The sequence below is a fragment of the Lissotriton helveticus genome, chromosome 1_1 (assembly GCF_964261635.1).
Source record: "Lissotriton helveticus chromosome 1_1, aLisHel1.1, whole genome shotgun sequence".
In the NCBI taxonomy this organism is placed as follows: Eukaryota; Metazoa; Chordata; class Amphibia; order Caudata; family Salamandridae; genus Lissotriton; species Lissotriton helveticus.
In genome coordinates this window covers 515,200,586-515,220,711 of record NC_136057.1, presented here as the reverse complement: position 1 = coordinate 515,220,711, position 20,126 = coordinate 515,200,586, and the positions used below count along the sequence as shown (strand labels likewise).

Below are 20,126 nucleotides of genomic sequence, written 5' to 3'. Positions count from 1 at the left end.
CTTTCCACCGTAAAAAACTTGCTGAGTCCCTTAGGCTTCAGGGGGTTAAGGATCAGATCTTCAACGAAGAGATCAGGCATGCGCATTTCCGCATTTTCGGGTACACCCAAAATGCGAACGTTGTTGCGCCGATTACGACCCTCATAATCATCAAGCAGCCGTCGGGTCTCCTCCCGTGCCGCATTTAAGGCCCGGACCTCTCTCTGGAGCACAGGGGTGTCATTTACCAGGCTCGATGTTTTGATGTAGAGAGATTTCACTTTTTCGCTAGTTTTAGCGTGGTCTGTGCGCAGAAGGTTAACATCAATCTTAACCGAGTCCAATTTGGTGTCAAGCGCATCCATTCTAGTCACTAGAGATGTCTCAATTCTGGTGACGACCTCTATTATGTCTTGCAAGGAAGGCTCGGAGCAGACACTCGGGGAGGTGGTCCCAGTTGCGGGAAGTTGTCTCTGGTCGCTTGGAGATCCTTTAGGGAACGTATATTTGTCCAGTTTATTGCACTGGACCGATCTCTGGACTCTGCCACCTCTAGTGGAGGGTTTCTCGGAGTCCAATCTCGCCGCCATGGAGGGTGATCAAAGAGGACTCAGGCAAACCAGTCAATTGTCATACTAGTTCACACCTCCGACAATACTTCACACCTCTCCAACGCTCCAAGAACCGAGCCAAGGGTGGCTGATTCGTTCAGGGAAAGCCACTTAGAAGTGCCCTAGGGATGGTTCCAGGAGGGGGCACCACTTCCGGTAGACACTGCCGCTGTTGTCGCATTAGGTCCCGGCCACATCTGACACCAGAGTCCGCTGCCCAGGCGACGGCGAGGCCCAAAACTTCAGACGTCAATTTGAGAGGGTAGATGTGCGCCTTTCGAGTCGCAATTTTACCAGGACGCAGCGATACTATTCCCCCATCGAACACGGTCCTCGGGTCTCAGGATATGTGGCAGGATAGACGAATGGAGGAACGGGTCTTACGGAGCTACACGATCACGCGGCCATCTTGGTCCCGTGCTAGGCTCCTCCTCCCAGACCATATACTTTTAAGTGCATTATAACCTCGCGGTAAATGCTAACTTTGGAATGGCTACACGAAACATGTTGTGTTTGGTGTCAAACACTGTGGAATCCTACCCCCGCCAGTCCTGGCAGCGGGGGTGGAATTCCACCCTTCTAGAGGGGGAGACATGCACACACTGACCTAACCGGTAATACGTTAAAAGAGCCCCAGCATCACAAAATGGATGCTGCAGCCACAGACATGGGTCTGACCTCTTGCTGCTGGACAAACCTCCGGCAGGGGAGGCATGGACAATAGGTTTCCTGTCACAGGGAGGTGTAACCACCTCCCAGACAGGCTTTAGTGTATTGGGGCTGGGTGGGTGCATTCATAGAATTACACCTAGATGAAACTCTGCAACATTTACCCTGGAACTTCGAGATTCTACACAACTAGAAGATGGAAGAATCTCTCTTGGGGTCAAGGAGTGACTCCCCTGCTCGAGCAGGCATCAAAGAAGCATCTGGCCGGTCTGCATTTCCGAGGCTCCCGCCGGACCCTGAAGTATATGCGGCTCAGGAATCAGGCTTCCAGACTTCTCAGAGGCCGACCCGAGATCCCAGCAAAGCTGATACTCGCCGCCCTCACGAGTGACGTGGACCAGAACTCCTGGATACGTACATATTTGCTAGTGCATCCACTTCCTGAGCTTTCCCGAAGTTGTGCATTGAGCTGCTTGTCGTCCAAGTCTCGAGAACCATCAGCACTGAAGATTGTGGGCCTACACTCCACGAGTGTTCCATGAGCCCACTTCTAGCATTTCTGCTCGAGGCCCCTTCGCGATTCCTGGTCCATCGACTGGTGGGTCCCCATGAAGGTAACTCTTCTTTTCCTTGGGCTTCCCTGGTTGCCTGAGACGTGCCCTGACTCCCGTCCAAAGGATAAGTCCCTCAGACCTTGCTGGTCTGCACCGAAGCCAATCTCTACTTTCTGTGTGGGTTGCTGTTGCCAAGGCTTGTTGGGTCCAATCTGGAAACCGACACTGCAGCATTCGATATCCTTTGTGGGACAGCTCGAATCCAGCTCTTGGTCAACCACGACACCTCCTGGTCCTCGTGGCTGAAGAGTCAAGCTTCACCTTCTTCACCTGAAATCACCCGACATCAATGGGCATCTTCTCATCGCCTTCCTGGTCACTGGCAAGTGACCCAGACTCTGTCCCCTCTGCTTTCAGGTTCTTCACATCTCCGATTCACCCTTGGATCCACCCGGACACTTCGCACTTGGTCGCCTGCAGCATTTTTCAGCAGCTCGCTATTGAAATCGACGACGAAACCCGCCACGAAAAGACACCTATGCACCGGCTTCCCTGGGTGAGGTAACTCGAGTACCCCGGTGCTCCCGTGGGTGTTGACTCTAGAACCTCCTAGTTCTAAAGGGGTTTGCTCCAAGCCCTCTTCTTAGTGTCCTTAATCTTTAAGTTTCCAACTGCGACTTTCCCCATAGAAGTTAATGGTGATTCTCCGCTGTGTTTAGACACTACATGCGTCTCCCATGGGTCCCCTGCGTCACTACCTTGGGTGGTTCCTGGAGGCCCCAGCGGTACTAAAGGTTCTAGGCCTTGTATCTATGTCAGTCATGGTTTTTTATATCACTTTCTTAACATATGGTTTGGTACGCCCCTACGGCTCAACGTGTATTGTGCTAAGTTACTGTGTGCTAAAGAAGTTCACTGAATGTACTTTTGCCTCTAGCCTCATAAATACACTAGAGGGATGTGTTTAGAATAAATACATATATTTTATATATATACCTGGTGTGGTTCTCCTTTCATTTGGTCATTCATGAGATTATAGACTGGTAAAACAAGCTGCTTTACATTCCTCCAAGACTTAGCCTGAAGGCTGCTCTCCACAGCTACCACTAGGATAGCTTTCTATATAGGTTGTCTTTAAACCTACCATCAATAAGGGTCATCTGGACTGGTGCAAGGTGTCCACTAGAATAGTGGACAGCATATGCCAGGCCAATTTATGACAGCCACCGCATAAAGAACCTTGAGCTGGACCTTTCTCAAGAATTTGGAAGACCAAACTTATACATAAAGCCTTCCTCAGTCAAGTATGGCAGCATAGCTTTAGACATACTGCCAATAAGCGAGCTATCTGGCCTAGGAAGCAGCATCCTGCATTTCTTTAATTGATATGCCCAACAGTACAGCTGAAGGTCTATTAAACTCATACCACTGTGTGAGAGTTTTCGCCATTATTTTCTTCCAGGATAGCCTAATCCCTTTGCCTGCCCATACAAAAGAGGAAATCTTACCCTGAATTTTAAGTAATCCACCCTTATCAAATTCCAAAGGGATGTTATTAAAGAGGTAGGCAAACTTAGGAAGAACACACATTTTGATCAGGTTGACCCGCCCGAAAAGAGATACCGGTATATTCTCCCATCTTTTCAATAGTAGGTCTACATCCTTAGAGACTCTCTCTAGGTTTATTCTGGGGATGTCCCTAAGATTCTGAGTTTTTGTAACTCCAAGGTATCTAAAACTGGTATTATCTTGGCTGTCTCCCGCCTGACATTGCCTCTGCTTTAATGAAAGTCACTGGAAGAACTACATTCTCTCCAATATATTTTTTTGTAATCTACCATTTTCCTCATTTAAAATGTTGGCATATAGGCAACCTCATCCTCTTCTCTGAGGTTCACAAAAGGACTTACGTGTAGTAAAGTTACAAGTGCGGAGAATCGGCTAAGAGCACTGAGATTCTGCAACCATAACTTTACTAGGAGTAAGCCCCTTTGAGAATCTGGCCCTGACTGACCAAGTTATGCTCCATGGTGTGGTGTAGTGCAAACTTAGGTTCTGAAATTTTTGTGCCTAGGAACCCAAGCTGCACCTTAAATTGAGAGCGAATAAGGATTAAATGATCTGGGGTTGCATGTGCGGCTATACATAAAGGACATGAACTGGTAAATCGGGTTGGACTGCTCTTGTGGGATACATCAAATCTGTTTTGAATATGTTGTTCTCTTTCAAAATGGCACAGATGGCTCTGTGAACAGAATACAATGCTAACCAGTTATTCCGGTGTTTTAAGACGTTAAGTACTAGTATTTGTTTCTATAATCTTTTTGTTGTTTCATAATATTCAACTTGCTTGTTATTATTTGACAAGTTAGGACACAGCAATAATGCACTAGTGTGGAAGCAAGATCCCAACGATACTAGGATAAAGACTGCAAGGCTCATTTATATATTGGGCATGGAGGCACACTCTCTGGCCGGGTAACATAACAGTGGGCTTTTAAATATGCATTTATCAGTTTAAAGTCATAAAAACAATGATTTTTCTCTGGGAGTTGTGCCATTTGTTTGCACTAAGTCAAATATACTCTAGCTAAAGCCTTCCTTTCAATGGAATGCAGAGTAAATAGTGTCTGAAAGAAGCAGGAAGAAGGTGTCTTCCAGCCCTATTTGCAGAACAATTTGTTTTAATTCTCTTGTTATAGGAATTCATATCAATAGTGGTTGCTGCTGCATTTTGCTCTGATGAATGCTCACATAGCACTAAAAAGCATTACAATAACCATTATTTCTATGCTGCTCTACTAACATACCGCTACCAGATTCTTTGATTGAGAACTCTTCCTGTCACACAGTGCTGGGATAATTGCCATACTGGGTGTCAAACGCGGCTCAGGAGGTCAGGGGTAGGCAGGGACTACTGAGCCACAACCGGGGCAGGGGCAACGGGGGCGTGGCCTATTGCCACCTCAAACATGTGGCCTGTCTTACTATGGCACTGCAACCTTGACCAAATACAACCCTTTGCACACTTAACTCAAAGTAATGCCAAGGTGAATAGTCGCAGGCTTCTCAGAGAGGTTAGTGCGGGGGAACTCAGGCTCAGAAATTAACACTACCCTCCCCTCCTCAGCAGCACAATAAGAACAATGTTGTTCGAAATGGCGTCTCTAGTTGGCATTGGTTTGCACCCTGTCCAAGTAGGGACCCTCACTCTAGTCAGGGTAAGGAACTGACACAAATTAAATAACCCCTGCTCACCCCCTTGGTAGCTCGGCACAAGTAATCAGGCTTACCTTAGTGGCAATGTGTGAAGCATTTGTACATACACACAGTAACAAAGTAAAATCACTACAAAAGGAGCCCACACCAGTTTTATATATAGCCAATATTGCTCTGAATAAAAGAAGACCAAAATGGCACAAATCCAACATACACAAGTCAAGAAAACATTTTATAAAGATTAAGCAAGTTTAGTCCATAGAAATCAATGTATGCGTTCATTTAAGCACCTTAGATGCGTAAAAAAACAAAGTGAGTGCAAGGCGCAGGGGAAGTGAGGCACTGGAAAATCACAGTGATGCGTTGATTCCTTACTACACAGGGGAGGTGATACATTGGTTACTGGAAGGGGTATCTGTTCCTTACTGGCATGGGACGTGATGCATCAGTACCATACTGGCAAGGGAGGTGATGCGTCGATTTCTGGACATGCTTCTCAGTTCTCAAATCCTTTTTCAGGGACCCTGCACACCTCTGGAGCTCCCTCATATGCCTGAGCCCAATGGTGTATATCACCCCCTCCTTGAAGTTAGAAACAAGTCTCTGGGCCTTTTACTCAGTACTGGACATGTTATTTCTGCTGCAAAAATCTGAGCTGGACTCAGCCCTTCTAGCTCCCAGCTCCAGCTCTCTCATTCTCAGCTCATGATCTGAAATCATTTCTCTTCCCTCCATTTCCCATTTCTTTCTTTCCATATCCCTTTCTTTCTCTCCTTCTCCCATTTCTTTCTCTCCATTTCCAATTCGCATTTTGCAATCTCCTACTTGAACTTCCTGGCTTTCCGTCTTTTCTCCCACACCTCTGGAGACAGACCTGGAGGGGGAGCACTGCTGCCAGCTCTAGAGGAAACTCTTGCACCATTCAGGCTGGCAGTGGCAGCTGGTGACATTTCAAAGTGGTGTGACGTTTAAGTTGAGGATGAGACAAACATCGTGATTGAGCGAAGCGAGTGAGCTTGATCGAGTAGGCAACGGGTGCATTTTAAGGCAAATTGGAAAAGGCATTAAGTTAATATCATGTACAGCTATTTTTGCATGGAATACAGGCAGCTTTACTTGGGCACTTTGTGTGATCCTGTACCTCAGTACACTTATTTATACATATTGGTAGCACCTATAAAACCGAATAATTGCATTTGCTCATATGACTCAATGGCCGCTTACCGCATGTGGTTATGTTTACAACTTAACCCCTAGCATAAAGTGGGGACAAATGCAGCTCTAAGAGGAGCCAAAGCCAACTCTATAAATACTTTAAAGAATTTGTAGCAATAAGAAATGTCCTTGCTAAATCTAAAAATGTTAAATCGTCCTCCAACTGTGGGTATAAGGGAGGAGCCCTAAACTGTGTCCACACACCCAAAAAGCATTAAAAACGTACACATCACTCCTGCCAAGCAGTTCCAATTGTTTGCCTCCATTTTTACAGTTCCTCAAAGCATTTCTCTTAATTTAAAACTGAAATGTTTAAAGCCCGTTTTTTAGGGTTTTTTTAGTTTAAATTTGAATTTATTTAACAATTAACAGTAACAATCATGTAATATAGCAGATACAACAGAGAATAATGCAATACAATACAAAAAGTACTTTGGGGAAGGGGGAGGTGGGGAAAGAAGCAAGGGATGGTAAACAATGTATACTTATTATCATCTAAACACCATTATAAACGCATGAAATTAAAATCTGTAAGCATAAGAGGCAACCTAAAAAGCAAAATCACAAGCTGTATTAAGAACAAGAAAAAACGTTAAAGGGAAGATCAGTAAGAAATGTTTAAATTAACAGAAGACAACGAGTAAGTCAGGGAGGTTTCCAAACTCATCAGGGGTGATAATAACTGGTGGATCATTATTTTAGGCAACTATAATGCATCCTTTGATCACCCCAAACCTCCCCAACAGAGCCTTGCGCTCTAGCCTACTCCATCTGGCTACCTCAAACAAGATTCACAAGACTCGTTGGGGAGGTCGCTCATTTACATTTAATGCTGTAAAGTTATGGAACGACCATCCCCTCCTGCTTAGGAGGACTGATAATCTGTTGGCATTCAGGAAACTTTTAAAAACTCACATATTTGGTACAATCTGCTAGCACGAATTTCCTGCTTCCTTCGGTTTCAGATAAAGCGCTGCGAGACCTCAGGGTAGGGTATGCGCTATATAAATGTAATTTTCATTTCATTTCATTCATTCATTCATATCATTCATTTCATTTCATTTCATAGAAGTTAAGTAGGTGGAAATAGGTAGCCATAAAAGATCTCTTTTGATGGATACAGAGATAGGTGTAACATAATGAGTATCAAGTCTACGGTGAAAACAAACAGCATTCCACCATGCTCTTGAAGTGACTTTGTCTGCTTGTTTCCAATTAGAGGTTACTAAGTGGAGAGCTATTGCCAGCAACAAATCTACTAGCTTAAAGTTGGATGGAGATTGGGGCGAAACAGGAGACAGAGAACCTAGAAAAATATTAGTAGGGGAGAAGGGAACTTTTGTGCTAAAAATTCTGTTAATCGGAGACCAAACCAAATTCCAAAAGAGATGAATGGGAGAACAGTCAAAGAGCATATGTTTTAAGTCGGCTTTTGAGCAGGGACAAGACCAGCAGGTAGAAGTAGAGTTTGTGGAGAAGGAAGATAATTTTTCAGGGGTGAAAAGAAGGCATTGGGAAATAAAATACAGAGTTTGAGAGGTGTTAGCAGCCCTTGAAGTTTTATGTATTTTTAACCACAATTTATCCCAAAAAGATTTAGATCAACATTCCATGAGATCTTTTTCCAAAGCCAATTCAGCCTTAGTTTTATTTCTATCTGAGGAAAGAGACAAGAGTTTATATAAAGATGAAGCTGAGCGAGAAGTAGTTAATAAAGGGAAAATCATTGAGCAGCTGGAAGGAGGAGAAGATGTGGGTGGTATGGATCGAATATATAGATATAGGGAAAGAGAAGGATATAAAAGGTCATACTGAGATTTACAAGAAGCTGGTAGGGAAAATTGTTCTTGAAGATCTGAAAACGATAAAGGAATAATATTGAGTAGTAATTGTGAAATCCAGAGTAATCCTTCAGTTCTCCAAGATTTCCAATATTGGTGCGATTTTTAAAGCGTAACAAATTGTTGTGCCAAATAGGTTGTTGGTCTATCGAAGAAAAAATGTGATAAGAAAAGGGTAAGTGAGAGGAAAGAGTTTTACGAGCGTGTGAGATAACTGGAGTTCAAAAGGAAGATATATTTTTAGTGAAGGCAAGAGATTCTTTAAATTGAAAGGGTGAAGTAAAACATTTTTCTATAGCCAACCAGATGGGGGTGTATATTACCTGATCAAAAGAAAGCCACTGGGAAGATTGTTTTACAGAGAAGGCATACTGATACTTTTTAAAATCAGGAAATTTAAGACCACCAGAGGTTTTGTCTGCTTTCAGAGAGGATAGGGCGATTCGAGGCGATTTGTTTTTCCAAAGAAATTTTGTTAAGAGAGAATCAATTTTTTAAAAATAAAATCCAGGAATGCGTACCATAATCATACAGATAATATACAGAATTAAAGGAGCAAGCATCATTTTGATGGAATCTAATTGTCCCCACCAAGAAAGAAAGAGCGGTTGCCAACGATCAATAGAATCAGATACAATTTTCATAATGTGGTCAAAATTTAGTTTTAATGTATCCAGAATGTTCCAGGAAAACCACAGTCTCAAGTATTTTATCTTAGAAGTTTGCCACGAAAAACCAGTAGAAATGAAATCTTGTTTAAGGCAAAGCACGTTGAGGGGAAGAACTTCACACTTATCTGAGTTAAGACGATAGCCGGATAATTGAGAAAAGGTATCCACTTGTTTTAGAAAAGAGGGGATAGCCCTAAAAGGGTTACAACAATATAAAAGAATATAGTCGGCATACACCAACATTTTAACATGAGAAGTGTCTAGTTGGCAACCCGTAATCTGAGCATCTTGTCGTATTTTAGTTAAAAAGGGTTCTAATGCAATTATAAATAAAAGGGGAGAGAGTGGGCAGCCTTGTCGCACTCCCATTCAAAAAGGGAAGTAGTCTGAGATTTTCCCATTAGCAAAAATAGAAGCTTTAGGACCTGAATATAACAATGAAATAAAGGATTTTAATTTAGGAGGAAACCCTATCCATCTCAATGCCTGAAACATGAAGTCCCATCCTAGCCTATCAATAGCTTTCTCTGCGTTTAAGGCTATCGTTGCAATAGGTTAATCCAGAGAGGATGCTTTACCAAGTATATTAAAAAAGACTCTAGAATTGTCGGATGAGAAACTCCCTTTTATAAAGCCTGATTGTTCGGGATCAATGAGATTAGGCAAGACTGGATCAATACGAAGCGCAAGAATTTTTGCAAATGTCTTGTAGTCAAGATTGACTAAGGAAATGGGACGATAATTTTTACATAAAAAAGGATCTTTGTTATCTTTGGGTATTAGACAGATCAATGCTTCTTGAAATGCTCCAGTAGATACACCTGATGAAATAAAAGAGTTAAAGTGCAATAGAAGATGTCGAAGTAGAAGGGTAGCAAATTGCGCATAAAATTCAATCGTGAATACCTCTGGACCTGGGGCTTTACCTCTCTTTAGAACTGAAACTGCATGCGTAATCTCTGGGAGAGTAATATCCTTTTCTAAAGAAGTAAAGTCAGTATTGTGAGGTAAAGGTTGATCTATCGATTGAAAATAAGAGGAGAGATCAGTTGGAGTCGGTTGTTGTTCGGGAGTATATACATTTTTGTTTACAAAGAAACAAATTTGTTCAAAATAGCATCATCTTTAAATAAAGAAACACCGGCTTTGTTCCGTATAGATTCTATTTTAGTTCGGTCACATCGTACTTTCAAATAATTAGCCAGTAACTTCCCCATTTTATTTTGACCTCCATAGTAGTGAGCACTACTCTTTAAAAGGTATGAAGAAGCAGCGTCAGTAGACAATTTAATACATTTAAAGTTTGCATTGATAAGATTTTTTAATGAAGATTCAGAGTTTGAATGATAATTAATATATTTGAGATGTTTAATCTCGGCAAGCATTTGGGTATTTTTAATTTCATAATATTTCTTTTTTTGAGAAACGAAATTTATGATAAAGCCCCTGGCTGCAGCTTTAAAAGAGTCCCAAATCATAACAGGAGAAGAAGACGGGGTAGAATTAAAGGAAAAGAATTCAGAAGCAAAATAAGTGAATTGGCTTGTGAACTTAGGATCAGATAATAAGGCATTATTGAATCGCCATCTATGGGTATGAGGAATATAAGGTAACAAGTCAAAATCAAATAACAGAAAAATGTCTATGGGTCAAAGAACTCAACTGGGCAACCTGTCCAAGATACAACTAGTAATAGAACTTAGTGGTGATAAAAGAAATAGAAATCAGTGCACCTATATAGACTGAAGGTACAGCATGATGTCACTCGGGTATAAAAAGTACCCATCAGTTCCCGCTCGGTACCGCCCTTGTCATCATATGGGTTCTCCTTATACCCAGGAGACTGCGCTGCTAACCACAACAAGCACTGGCGTTGCCAATAGGTCTTGCAGTAGGAAAGTTGGAGCTATTACAATTGCAAATAACAATGCCTTTTATTTTTGTTTTCATTTTAAAAACATAAAGGGCTTTGTCATTTACAAAACCAATAGCTCCAACTTTCCTACTGCGAGACCTATTGTGCACTGCACAGTGTGGGTGAGTGGTGTTGCGTGGGTGAGTGGCGTTGCGTGGGTGAGTGGCGTTGCGTGGGTGAGTGGCATTGCGTGGGTGAGTGGCGTTGCGTGGGTGAGTGGCGTTGCGTGGGTGAGTGGCGTTGCGTGGGTGAGTGGCGTTGCATGGGTGAGTGGCGTTGCGTGGATGAGTGGCGTTGCGTGGATGAGTGGCGTTGCATGGATGAGTGGCGTTGCGTGGATGAGTGGCGTTGCGTGGATGAGTGGCGTTGCGTGGATGAGTGGCGTTGCATGGATGAGTGGCGTTGCGTGTGTGAGTTGCGTTGCGTGTGTGAGTGGTGTTGCTTGGGTGAGTGGCGTTGCGTGGGTGTGTGGTGTTGCGTGTGTGTGGTGTTGCGTGTGTGCGCATCAGCTAAGCCAACCAAAACGTAAATATTCTGCGTGCAGTGGAGCGCGAAGGGCAGCACGAGTCTCTAATGTAAAATAAATACGCTGTGAGTAGTGAAGCGTGAAGGAGACCTCGAGCCTTCAAACTGAAAGGGAAAAGGTGCGAGGATCAAAAAGCGACAAATATCTCATGCTGGAAACACATCATATGAAATGCTACTGCTGCTAATTAAATATAAATAACAAGGAACTGCAGATGGCTGGGCTTTTCCAACTGTATTAAAGGAATGGATCTCACGGCCGTGAAGTGTGAAGCAGTGGGCGGGGAAGCTTTGAAGCTTTGAAGCTCTCGGAGCGCGGGAAGCAAGGAATGGATCTCACGGCCTGCCGGCCGTGAAGTGTGAAGCAGTGGGCGGGGAAGCTTTGAAGCTCTCGGAGGCCGGAGCGCGGGAAAGCCTGGCGGGGGGGGGGGGCGGAAATACGAGCGACGGGAGGAGAAGTTGATGCAGGCGGAATAGGGAGATGCGCGTGCTTGTGTGGTCACGTGACCCGCTTTTGTGGCTACGTGACCTCACATGCACTGTGAAGAAACCGCAGTGGTTTCACTAGTCGATCGAGCACTTGAATTCTCGATCCCAAATGCGCTTGCGCGCATTGTAGGTCACGAGACCTAAAAAGTTGCTGTGGATGCCGCCCAACCATTGAGAATCGTATGTAATGATATGATGATAAGATGTATATGTGGGTAACTGATTTGCAGTGCAAAAAAGTAAGTGAAAGTGAGAACGTGAGGTATATAAAATTGGAGAGAAGAGAGTTGAAAAGGAAGTTTATTGGTATCTCTCAAATCTTCCAAGTTTTAAAAACAGTGTGAATTATCAACAGATTTAACATAATATCTGTGTCTAAGAATTAACGGTCGACATGTTTCAGCATGTGTAGACACTATATTTCCACTGCTTTCTTCAGGACCATTAATTCGCTACTGCAAAATGTGAAAATACTAACATTAAACCATATCACCTGATTGTTCCAGGTCGTGTGGGATATCCTCTAAAGAACGTTGTGTTCAGAACAGAAGAATTGTTGTACCAAGGACAGACCACAAGGAGAAAGGGGAAGAAAGACAAGCAGAACAAAATGTCAACAGCAAATTGTACATTTTGTTATCATTTGAATGTGGTGTATTACTTTTGGTTAATGATCCGCTTACCTATTTGGTAGGAGGATAATGCATCACCCCACCTGGCTGCAGTTCAGGTAAGTGGAGCACCGCTCTAGTAAAAACAATGAGGATAACAAGTCAGGGCATTCTTCGGTGGTGTGCAATGCTTTCCTAGTAAATAATTTGTGTGTCATGGAGTCGAGCTTACACGACTTAATCAAGAATTGGTATAGGTTCTTTTCAATGTGATGCGGTAAGCGTTGCTCTCAGTAACAAAGGTAATTAAATTCTACCTGTGCTCTGGACTTCCGTATTCACAATTAATTAGAAGACGCGTTGGCTCTGCGCTCCTGGCGTAAAGATTATTGCTAATTTTTTTATGAAGCATTACCGCTTGTAATATATCTGTTCATTGCTGCTGGCTACTCTGATGAGTCAAGAGGACGCGGTGATTCTGCGCCGCTTACTTAGGAAATGAGTTCTCCGCCGCACTTATGTGTGCGTTCACACCCGGTGTCACTCACTGCTATCGGGTAAACGCATCCAAACTTGCACTGTCGCCCAGTGTGGAATCACTATATCTGAGCTTAAGGCATGGTGACAGCGACACTTCCTAGTGGACCACTGTCGTGCTGCTCGCGCACGTATGCGAGCTCAAGGCAAAGTAGCGTTAAAAAGAGATCTTAGACCGCTGCAATATCTCACACAAGCATACATGCGGGAACCAACCTGTCTGTCGGTTCTCACTGGCATCCCTCTAACCTGACTGGGGAGGTGAGCAGCCGCGTCCGGGAGCCATTTTTGTGGCCCAAGCTTGCATTGGAAATAACGTGGCTGCTCGGGTCACGTGTCGCTATGATTGTTGTAGTCGGGTTGGAGCATGGTAAAGGTAGTTTAGAGATACTTGCTTCAATGTTTGAAAAAGTTTCACAGTTCAATGTGTGTACCACCTAAACCTTATATTTGTAACACAATTCAGTAATGATAATGCCACTCTTAGTATTAGCACGGACCATCTTATATCAAATAAAAAGGGGCTTTTGAACAATAAAACTCGTTGGAAAAACTATTTGAGCCGGGAGCATTACATATTGCAACCTAACGATGTGTCATATGTCGGAATGTTATAATAGGTGGTGCATTTTAATAATCTCCCTTTAACCGAAGGTTGTGCAATAAACGATCGATCTCATCTTCAGAGCGTGTTATTTTGAGATATAAATAGATAGCGTGGTTTCATGTTGATATCAACACTCCCAATTATTAGCTGCAAATTGAGCTTTTACTGAGGGTTGTGCAATGTGCGATCGATCTCATCTTAAAAGCGTTTTATGTTGAGATTTAAATAGATAGCGTGGTTACATGTTGATATCAAAGCTCTCAATTATTAGCTGCACAGTGAGTTTTTACCGAGTTGGAGGGATATCATACCCCAATACTCACAGGGGAATAGCAATAGACTAAAGGCTGAGTATTACGAGCCAGCAAAGACACATATTTAGACCATTGTATGAGAGTACGACTTTGGATAGTGCATTATAGTGGTAACCCTTATTTCCTGCATATTGGGCAATACAAGGGCAGTGATAGCCATACCTGAAAGAGTAAACAACGGATTAGTTGTATGAGTTATCTCACCGCAACCGTTATTATATATTTTGAGGGGTTTTTTTGGGCAATAGAATATCCCAAATGTTAGGCACAGCTATGCAAATATCATGATTTTATTTATAGGATTCATACCCCAAGCAGTATTATGGAAGGCATTCCTGAAATTCCTAATTATCATGAGTTGTTACGTGCTTGCCTGACATATTCACATATATGTAATGTTATCCTTAAGGCTTTTGAATAAACAACTCCACAGACGGTCTAGTGGAGGGAATTACTGGAATTCCTAAGTGTCAGGAGTTCTTGAGTGCTTGTGTGACGTGGTCACATATATGCAGTGTTATCCTTACGGGTATATGGGTAGACAATTTGAGAGATACACCACATGTTTACTCATTACCACTCAATTGAAATGAATTAGGTTTTGGATCTATATCCATCATGATGCAAGTTCGTCCAAACTATCGTCTCTCATAAAAAGGACATATCAGCTATCATAGTGACATCCATGGTATGTCCTCATTTAATCCTTCTTTATCAGTGTTCAATTTGTATACCCATTTTTGCTCTTTAGAAAAAAGGTATCTGCTGATATCTGCCACATGCTCTGGAATGAATGGTTGTTCCAGAACTGTCCAAGGGAATTCTGTCGGGCCATGCCCGACTTGTAAAAAGTGGGCTGTTAGGCGGGTGGCTTGTTTCCGGCACCGGATCGTGCTTTTGTGTTAGGATATGTGAACTTTAATCTTACTCATAGTCATGCCAACATACCTCAATTGGCATGGGCATGTGATCAGATAAATGAGGTTCTGGCTATTACAGTTCGTAAATTTCTTTTGGTGCCATGGTCGATCGGTGCCTATGTCCACCCATCAAGATTAACAGGTCTGAGGACATGCTGCACACGAGCCGCAGGGATGATGCCCTTCCACTGCTGGCAAGTCCCATAAGGTGCCAACTGTTCACGGTGCTTTGCTCTTCGGTATTGTGTGCACAAGTTTGTCCCTCAGATTTGGTCCTCTTTTGAAAGCAAACAGAGGTGGAGGTAGTTGATCTCCTCAAGTGTTTAGAATAGACCAATGTTTCTGGATTATTTTTTTAACTTGATTGGATTTGGTGTTGAATGTGTTGACAAAAGTCATTCTTTTAGATTTTTCTTTGGGAGTGGAGGGTTCTAAGAGGGGTTCACGATTATTATTGGAAGCACGCTTCTTAGATTGGCGTATGATCTTTTTTGGATAGTTCCTCGCTCGTAGTTGATCTTCAAGGTTATGCGCATGTTCTTTGAAGGTTTCTTTGTTGGAGCAATTCCTCTGGATCCTTAGGAATTGGCCATATGGCAAGTTATTCCTTAAGGACCTCGGATGACAACTTTCGTAGCTTAATAGAGAGTTGTGGGCCAGGGGTTTCTGGTAAAGTTCAGATCCTAGGCCAGTAGGTGTTACAATAATCAAAAGGTCTAGGAATGCAAGTTGGTGTGTATCATGTTCCACTGTGAACCTTAGGTGGGCATTCCTTGTTTTCAGCCATTGATGAAATGTCATGAGATGTTCGACAGTGCCATGCCAGACAACAAAAATGTCATCAATATATCGCTTCCATGTTTGTAACGACTGGAAGAACGGATTTGTGGGCGTCAACACATATTGCTGCTCAAAATTATGCACATAAAGCTTCGCTAGGCTGGGAGTGAAGACACTCCCCATGCTGGTCCCAGATGTTTGTAGGTAAATAGTGTCCTCGATCCTAAAGAATTCTCTTTTATTGCTAGATGTGCAAGATTCATGATAAAATGGACGGGTGTTATGGATTGTAGATCCCTCTCTTCAAGAAGGCTACCCACTACTTCCAGAGTTTCATCTTGTGGGATTGAGGTGTAGAAGTAATTCTATGTCAAAGGACACCAAGAGATCTTGAGATGGGTCAAATTCAATATCCGGAAGTAATCTCAATACGTCCTTGGTGTCTTGAAGGAATGTCGGCATTCCTTTCACCATTGGGCTCAGAAAATGATCCACAAACGTGGACAAGGGTTCTAAAATAGAACCAATCCCTGATAATATTGGGGGTCCGGGCGGAAGTCGTTCTGGTTTATGAACTTTTGGTAGTACATAGAAATAAGGCATGGTGGGATGTGTGGTGCGGAGGATCTGCGCTTCTTGTGAAGTAATCCAGCCCTCCGTAACTGCCTCTTCTACTATGTGACCAATGATGTTGGTTAGTCGTTCCGTCGGGTCCTCTGTGAGTGGAAGATACGATTTGGTATCTTGTAATTTCCGTAGGCACTCACTGCGATAGGTGGTAGTGTCAAGTAGGACAATGGCCCCACCCACAAATTATTTACTAGGAAAGTATTGCACACCACCGAAGAATGCCCTGACTTGTTATCCTCATTGGTTTTACTAGAGCGGTGCTCCACTTACCTGAGCTGCAGCCAGGTGGGGTGATGCATTATCCTCCTACCAAATAGGTAAGCAGATCATTAACCAAAAGTAATACCCCACAATCAAATGATAACAAAATGTACAATTTGCTGTTGACATTTTTGATCTGTTTGTTTTTCTTCCCTTTTCTCCTTGTGGTCTGTCCTTGGTGCAACAATTCTTCTGTTCTGAACACAAAGTTCTTTGGAGGATATCCCACATGACCTGGAACAATCAGATGATATGGTTTAATTTTAGTATATTCAGATTTTGCAGTAGCGAATTTATGGTCCTGAAGAAAGCAGTGGAAATATAGTGTCCACGCATGCTGAAACATGCCGCCCGTTAATTCTTAGACACAGATATTATGTTAAATCTGTTGATAATTCACACTGTTTTTAAAACTTGGAAGATTTGAGAGATACCAATAAACTTCCTTTTCAACTCTCTCCTCTCCAATTTTATATACCTCACGTTATCACTTTCACTTACTTTTTTGCACTGCAAATCAGTTACCCACATATACATCTTATTCCGGCACTCCCTATCATTACATACGATTCTCAATGGTTGGGCGGCATCCACAGCAACTTTTTGTGGTTAGCAGCGCATTCTCCTGGGTATAAGGAGAACCATATGATGACAAGGGCGGTACCTAGCTGGAACTGATGGATACTTTTTATACCCGAGTGACATCATGCTGTGCCTTCAGTCTATATAGGTGCACTGATTTCTATTTCTTTTATCACCACTAAGTTCTATTACTAGTTGTGTCTTAGACAGGTTGCACAGTTGAGTTCTTTGACCCATAGACATTTTTCTGTATTTTGAGTGTATCTGTTGGGGCCCATGTCTATGTGTTGGTCTTTAAACATGCCCTTGGACCTTCGTTCAAACTGGTGGTTATGTAACAAGTCAAAATCAACATAAACTGGAGAGTGGGCTGATATTAGGATGGAGCCAATTTCAGAACAGGAAACTTGTTGAGATAGAGACTTACTAAAAAAGAGATAGTCTATGCAGGATTGAGAATGGTGAGAGGGGGAGTAAAAGCTGTAGTCTCTGGTATCAGGATTACAAAGTCGCGAGATATCTACTAGTGATTTACGTTGTGTAGTGAAAGTAAATTGGGAATGCATCTTAGTATTAGAGAATTTAACAGAAGAAAGTCTATGAAGTATGGGATCTAAAACTTGATTGGAATCACCCCCAAAAATAAAATAGTCATCATCAAACAGAAGAAGAGAAGAGCTTCTCGGATATATGTGTCCAAAAAGTATTATCAACAGTAACAGGTGCATAAACATTAAAAAGGACAAAGGGAATTTGATTTAAGATAAGTTTGACACCTGATATTTTTTATGACATAAAATAGAGACTCCATTTTTTTTACCTAGAGCTTGGGAGGAAAAAACATTGCCCACCCAACATCATTTTAATTTAGATGCTTCAGCATCAGATAAATGAGTCTCTTGAACAAAAGCTATATCAGCATTTAATTTAGCTAAATGGGTTAATACCCGGTGTCTCTTTATAGGATTATTTATTCCCTTAACATTCCATGTAACAACTCTTAAGGTAACCAATTAGAATTAACATGAACAAATATTATGCAAACTGTAAGATAATTAAAATCATCATTTAAAAAATTATAGAAAGTAGAATGGCTGGAAGTAAAATAGAAATGACGAGATAAAAAAGAGAAAAGGAGAGGGAGATGAGTTAAGAAGTTTTCATCAAAAATAGTAAAGCGGAAAAAGAAAAAAGGAAAGAAAGAGAAGAAAAAAGAGAGGGAGAACAAAGGACAGGGAAAAAGGAGACACTGAACGGTAAAACAAAACAAGTCAAACAATTGATGGTACAGGAAAATGTCAAAAAGACATACCACAAAAAGACAATGAAGATGGGGATGGAGGAGCCACATAGGGGAGGAAGCACACCAACACGGAGGACTCCAAGAGGATGCAGCAAGGGGAGAATGCCTCCAGGCGAAGAAGTCATAAACAACAGAGGATCACAGACCTGCACCTGATGAAAGGAAAAAAGAAAAACATTAGGAGGAGAATTCAGAGCATACTAAATACAATAGGAGAGGGGGGCATGGACAAATAACAACAAACACTTATGGATCGAGTCAAAACAATTATAAAGGAGGAGTGTCCATGGAGCCATCTCTGAGCGAGTCCAAAAAGTTTTGAAGAAGCGCCGGATCCTCATAGTTTGTTGTTTTATTGTTAAAAGTTACTTTGAAGAGGCAAGGATGAAATAATTCATATTGTGCATTCAGGGCACGTAGGGCAAGTCTCATGTCTAGAAATTGTTTGCGTTGCTCTGCAGTACCCTTAGCGTAATCTTGAGCAAAAAAGTGATTTGAACCATTCCAAGTAATTTTCCCTTTCTGGCAGTCTGGATAACTTTAATCAGATTAGTATATTCTAGGAAGTACAGGATGACTCCTCTGGGTTTCGTTGAAGAGGCTGAAGAATTAGGGGCCAGATGTAGCAAAATCAGAAATACCGACTCTTAATTACCGAATTTTACCGATTCGGTAATTAAGAGTAGGTATTTCTAATGTAGGTACCAATTCGGTAAATTTTACCGCATTGCTAAAAATCGGTATTTACCGATTCGGTAAATACCGAATCGGTATTTGATATTGAATCCTATGGGCCTTGAAGCCCATAGGATTCAATATCAAATACTGATTCGGTATTTACCGAATCGGTAAATACCGAAGTTGCCAGGGTGCAGGGGGTGTCACTTTAACACCCTCTGGCACCCCTGTTTTAGGCTTGTGTGCCATGTGGCACACATACATGCCCTTAGGGCATGTATGTGTCCATGTGGCACACATACATGCCCTTAGGGCATGTATGTGTGCCACATGGCACAGGTGTACATGCACAGATGTGCATGTACACCTGAATCGGTATTTTAACATGCAATTGTATTGCATGGTAAAATACCGATTTTCAAAGCCCTGTGTCAATGTTAAACTTGGCACCTACGTACCAAAAATGCATTTTCGGTAATTTTACCGACCGGTATATATTTACCGATTCAGTAAAATATACAGATTCGGTAATTTTACCGATTCTGTAATTTTACCGAATCAGTAAAATTACCGATTCGGTAAAATTACCGAAAATGCATGTTTTTTATCCCCCTACATCTCCATGGCCATTTACCGGCCGGTAAATGGCCAAAATCTCCCACCTACATCTGGCCCTAGATGAGCAAGATAATTGACCCAAACGATGAGCTCGCTGAATATTCAATGGAGGGGAGTTTGGAAGACCCAGAAGAGTTGGCAAGAAAGATTGAAAGAAGGATATAGGATTCGACCCTTCAAGACCTTCCGCCAGACCATAAATACGTAGGTTATTGTGCCTGTTGCAGTTTTTGTAATTTTCACTCAACCTGTTGCCTGAGGAATTGTTCTTCTTTATGTATACCTGGAAAGTGGTCAGAGACTACCTGCACTGAAGTCACTCTTCTTTCAAGATCCGCAACTCCTTTGAAGATGGATGTTTGTTTCAGCCATATATGGTTTGAGTGAATGTATTTCCTCAAGTAAAAGTTCCGTGGATATAGACGCAGCAGAATTGGTAGGAGAAGGAGGATTTGTCTTTACTCGTTTTCCCGATGTGGAGGGAATTTTGGAGTTGGGTTTACTGCTCGAGCGAGAGATAGTAGAAGAGATGCCTTTTATTCCAACAGAGTCACTGAGAGTTTCCTCCAAATTTTCTTGTAGCACACTAACGGGATT

General features: G+C 42.3%; 1 long non-coding RNA gene across 2 annotated transcripts in view; it reads right to left on the bottom strand.

Annotated features, from left to right (window-relative positions):
• Nucleotides 1–20,126, bottom strand: part of LOC144812985 (uncharacterized) — a 156,368-nt gene that overhangs the window by 26,237 nt on the left and 110,005 nt on the right. For both annotated transcript variants that reach the window (XR_013606915.1, XR_013606914.1), the window contains one exon: nucleotides 18,243–18,385. This is a non-coding gene — a long non-coding RNA (uncharacterized LOC144812985). The remainder of the gene's footprint in view (nucleotides 1–18,242; nucleotides 18,386–20,126) is intronic.